Here is a 5,817-nt window from a genome sequence, read left to right as displayed (position 1 = left end):
TGTGGAATGGATTAGATAGGTATTGAGAAGAGAGTTAGAGGAGATTATGGATCTGGAGATTTCCTAGGAGTTAGGTAATGGTGTTATGACGATGTGATATATTTGTAGTAACAATGTGATGTGTCGTCAGTGGACTTATTGACTATTGGATAACCTGTTCTACTTTACGACTGCAAAGTTGATGACAGGAGCATTACCAGTAAGAAAGTGTTGATGTGAAGCTATGAATATAATAACATGCCACGATAATTGAAGTGATCGTCGATTAAGGAAGGTAAATGGACCCAATAAAGGAGATAAGGTAGATTGAAGTAAATGGACCTTTATGTGATCGTTCCTTTAATTTGGTACCTTGTTATAGGTCGGAAGGACAACAACCAACTCATACAGTAAGGACAACCAAATTTATGATTTTCAAAATTTTAACAAGTTTTCGAAAAAGATTTTTCCTCACAAAATTTCTAAAAGCCTTTTTGAATAAAAATAAGTTTTAAACATTGGTTGTCAAGTTACTACTTGAGTTTCTTGTTTGTCAAAAGACTCGGATTAGATGGAAGTATTTTAGATTTAGTATTGTTAATTCAGGATGAAGTGATCCGTAATTATGAAGAAGCTGGTTATTCCTAACAGAAAGGTGCAAATATTGTTTGATAAGATTAATAACAGAATCAGCGTACGGAGCAATTACTCATCCAATTACAGGACTATCCAAGTTCAAATAATTCATTGATCTAACAGAAGCCTGAGTATGACTGAAGGAGATTGAGAAGGTTTCTAGATTTTCTCAAAAGAAGAATATTATTAACAAAAGGATCGCTATGTTGAATGATTCGGGGTTATTGTAAATTGAAAGAGGAAACTCGAGGTTATCTGGTAGGGACGCCATTATGATCGAATTGTTAAAGTATTATACGTGTAGGTGCGATGTTAAAGACGCAAGACCTAACAAGTAAGAATCTACCATAATGTTTAATTTGCGAAGGCATTTCAGCGTACTTTCTAAAGTTGATATATGACACAATTGGGATATGATCGAACAAGCTCGAAAGATGAATACAAGTGAAATGTGGATGGTGACTAATGTATTGTTCTTGTCTTCAATATTACAGTGTATATTCCTTTTTAATTCCTAAAAATGTATGAACTTCTTTTCTTAATAAACTCTTTATGATGATATCAAAAAGGAGGATATTGCATTCCTTTCAAATTTAATTGTTCCCCTCAAGTTTGCTCTCTGATCGGGATAAACAGTGTTATGATTAGATGCTTTGTCGGGATGACGAAGAGTCGGGTGGGACGCCACTTAATCATGTGTTGTATGCCATATGGTACGAAAGACTGGCCATCTTAAGTACCAATGTGGTTGTCTCATTCATATTCAAATCATCATTTCTTCTTTCTTTCCAACTCTAAGTTTATTAAAATCGTGAATCCTTCTAGTTGTTCTGTCGTACTGTTGTTCTTTGCAAAAAGTTTTTCAAGTAAAAATCAATGTATTCTGAACCAAGCAGGCAAAGTTCCATCTACTCTCATGCATGGAAAGGAAACAAGGGCATATGGCGAGAATTGCAAATCACTAGCCCCAGTCAGGGATGCACTAAGAGTCAAGGGAATCTACTCCAATGAGGAATACATCTTCGATAACGAGAAATTACGATTTTTCTGTGAAATATGTTATTCAGAATACGGATGTGGTGATGTGAATGATTATCGTGGATACCTTATGCGTTAAAGTATTGAAAGATGCGAGAGCAACTTGATTGTTTAGCTCTCAAGGTTTTGTTGATAAGATGAATTACCCTGTTGAATCGATAAGATTATGATCAAAGGATTAGCAAGTCAAGAACGTGTAATTGTTGAATAAGTAAGTACCAATGGTGGAATTGAGATTTCTGGCAATAAGTTGTGAAGAATTGATATCATTGGAAATAAGAGGATTTGACATTATTCTACGGAATGGATTAACTATTTAAGCATGATGCCCAGACAAACCGTTATGATGAAGAGATAGTCCTGAAGACGTCAAATGAGAATATGATGAGGTATAAAGGAAGAAGAAGGGTAAAGAATTTGTTAACGATGATTTCGGTGATCAAGATGTGAGCATTATGGTGATTATGGGATAAGTAAAAGTCAGAAGCAAACAAAATTTGAAGATTTGATAGCAATTAAGGAGTTTCAAGATATGTTTCCAGATAAGTTATCAACATTTCCTCCAGATAGAGGAATGAAGTTCACGATCAGCATAGCACCTGAAAGGAAGCCAGTGTCCAAAGCCCTGCACAGAATGGCACCAGTTAAAATGAGAAAGTTAGCAAAGTAGATTCAAGAGATGTTACAAGAAGAAGCGATTAGACCCAGTGTATCCCATAAGGTGCACCGGTATTAATTATTAATAAGAAAGATGGAAGTATGAGATTATGCGTCGACTAGCGAAAGCTCAACAAGTTTACTATCAAGAGAAAGTATAATTCTGAAGGCCGATAAGGCTGAGTTTTAAATCATGAGATACATGATATGAATATCAAATCCAGTTTATAATTCTGGTTCGAGTAAAATCTTGAAGTTTGAGAAAGAGACGGATACAAGTATAAAGTGGATATAATGTTACAGTTGATTTTGAGAATATTATAAGTTTGACAAGCATATATGTTTTAAGAAATCTTTGAAAAATATAAAGTAAATTTATTATTATATATATATGTATACATATAAATATATATGTACCTTGCTGGGCCATAGTGCTCACTCTTGCTTTTATATATTATATCACAACAGATAGCCAATATGCTGGAGAGAAGGCCATTGCGTGGAGAATAAGTAGATTGCCCACAAACTCTTTGCAGCTTTGCTCAGATGGACCAGAGTATGAAGATAGGATGTTGTTCGAGTTAGAAATATTCATAACTTCATGTAGAGGTTATGAGTAATAGTGTGAGATCCTGGAAAGTGTATTTGATGGGTAATAATAGATGTTATTGGTTATGTATTGTTTCTAAGGTTATAACTTGTGTGTGTGAAGGATTGGGGTCTTTAATGTGATTTTGTTGGATTATTGAGATTAATACAGGTTTCAAAGGATTTGATGGATGTGTGACGACCCAGATTCCTGACCCCGGATTTCGGGGTGTTACAGAAGTGGTATCAGAGCAATAAGTTATAGTACTTAGAGACGAGAGTGTTAGGAGTTATGTATAAGTGAGAGGTTAATGTAAAAGCTCATATAGAGTTCATTATTGGACTACCAGATGTAGTACCAATGAGTGAGTTCGATTGAGATGTGTATTTGAGGTATTATACTAAGACAATTAGAATTAGTAATGATGATCGTTAGGTGGTAAGGAGAGTTGAAAATTATTCATGATTTGGAAGAGGTATGGATATAAAATGCGGAGCTGAGTCTCCAGCTTCTTTGAGGTAAAGACAGTATTACCAGAACCATAGGATGATTGAGAATAATAAGAACCTTGGTATTACCAGAACCGTAGGATAATAAGTTCATCCTATTCTCTAAATTCTTATCTTATATTCATTCATCCTATGTTGTTCAGTGAATCAAACATGTGGCTCAGATACCAAAACTGTGACGGACCCACTAATACTAACTAGCAATAATAATAATAATAATAATAATGAAGCAGTAAGGAACTACAACTAATTAATTAATATTACAGAACCATAAATCCAAGTCCCCGAATCCACATGTAAGAGTTTGAACAACATCTAAACAACTAATAATACAAAAGTCTAATATCCAAGATCAAACACATCTATAAGTTTTAATTCCCAAAAGTTATTTAAACCTAAGGGAACAACCAGTTCCCTACTCCAACATTTGACGGTAGGCATACCCTGAACCATCACAATTCTTACACGCGGTCTGCTTGAAACGAGGCATCTTCGGGCTTAACTGAAGGGATAACATCAATAACAATATTAATGAACAAAACACTCAATAAATGAATAATAGGGTACACAGTTCATCATATGCTCAATAAAACAATAACGGAAGGTAAATCAACAATATCAATTTTTCAAGTACAGTTCAAGATTATAACAAGTGAATGGAATTGAAATCACACAGCGCTATGAGCAATGAGGGGTGATCAGCCCACATCAAAGCTCCGAACCACACAACAAGTGATTCACAACCATTGAGGATCCTCGACACACATTGGCCATATAAAACCATCAGGCTCCCTGCTACTGAGGTTTCAAAACTTTAATAGTGACTGGCGCCTCAGTCTTATTATTTCATTCAATTCCTTTTTAATAACTTATTTCAATTTAAAAGGGGTTCTTGATCAAGGATAATATAACAAGGGAAATGACAAGGTTCGAATGAGAGGATGATAATAGTGTCCGGGTTTTCAAAGGAAATGAATCTTATGTATGAGGGTTTTAGGTTCCACTGGATATATTAAGGAACTATTTGTAGGGGGTATTCACAGAGATACGAAGTAATATGTGAGGAAAAGGGGTCAATTCAAGTATGAAAGCGATTAACTAAGTTCAAAATCCAATTATTGAATGATGTCAGGGACTAATCAATGTTATTAAATGATAGTAATACATTCACAGGGTGTTCAATTACAAGAAACATAATTATAAAGATAAGTTGAGAGTTCACTTGCCTGAACTACGCGTACTGAGTACTTGAATGAAATCGTCTATGGGCTCCTTTCCTGGCCTCCTACTTGAACCTATAATAAATAGTATCCTCGTCACAACTTTTGCTAACTACCCTTTCGCGTACATTATATATACACACACATATAAATATATATATATATACACTTAACACACTTAATTTCAAGTAATATATGCTTCACATAGTTCACATAACACATAGTAAGAAAAGGCATGGCAATAGTATACTTAGATCCTAATCACTCAAGTAATTATCCTTTTAACAAATAATTAACAAGACTATTACTCTTAATCCTCCTTTACAGACCTCAACACAATCTAAATTCAGTAAGGCACATTGTGCCTCACCTCACAAGACTCACAAAACTAATGCATACTCTAAACTCTTCCCGAATGCACGTCTCGGCACCACTTGTGTGCCTCGACACAAATATACATTTCTACCTTGGGCCTTCACTTAATTATGATTTCTACAGACTATTATGAAATAATGCAACTCCCAACTTGACTTGACATCAAGGCCTCACTCATAAAGCACTTAAACACAATGCACTCCTCATAGGCTTCTAAATGCAACTCTTATGGTGACTCTCAGGTGTTTTGGTGGAAATGAGGTATCTCCACCTTGGGCCTTCACTCTAAACAAACTCTCTGAGGTTCCTAAGAGTCTAAGATAACCCTTAAAGTTGGAATGACTCAAAAACCTCACTTGGGCCTCCCTAGGCCTCAAGTGGAAGTTGACATAAATCTGCCTTCCCTGATTTCCAAACTGCCTTATTTTTACCAACTTAAAACTCACTTAAATTGTTCAATTATTGATTTTAATGACTTGTTAAGCTTCCTAAGACTTCTTTATACTATTATAAACCAAGTCCCAAACAATGTCTATCCTAAAACATGGTTATAATGGGTCAAATATGGACTTGTACCAAATCTGCCATGTTTTGAGTTCCTCTCAGTTTTGTGCATGTGCACCTAACCAAATGCATTATTTTACCCAATCTAAAGCTTCTGGACTCAAGTACATACCAAGTCCTAACTCCACTAAACTTGGGTATAACAAGGCCTCACAAATGCGTACCTAAAATGACCTATACTTCTAGTGCTAAAATCTGTCCAAATAGGACTAATGCATTCCTTCCACCTTAACCTCCTTTTTAACCATCA

The sequence above is a fragment of the Apium graveolens genome, chromosome 5 (assembly GCF_009905375.1).
Source record: "Apium graveolens cultivar Ventura chromosome 5, ASM990537v1, whole genome shotgun sequence".
Lineage (NCBI taxonomy): Eukaryota > Viridiplantae > Streptophyta > Magnoliopsida > Apiales > Apiaceae > Apium > Apium graveolens.
This window is presented reverse-complemented; position numbering follows the sequence as displayed.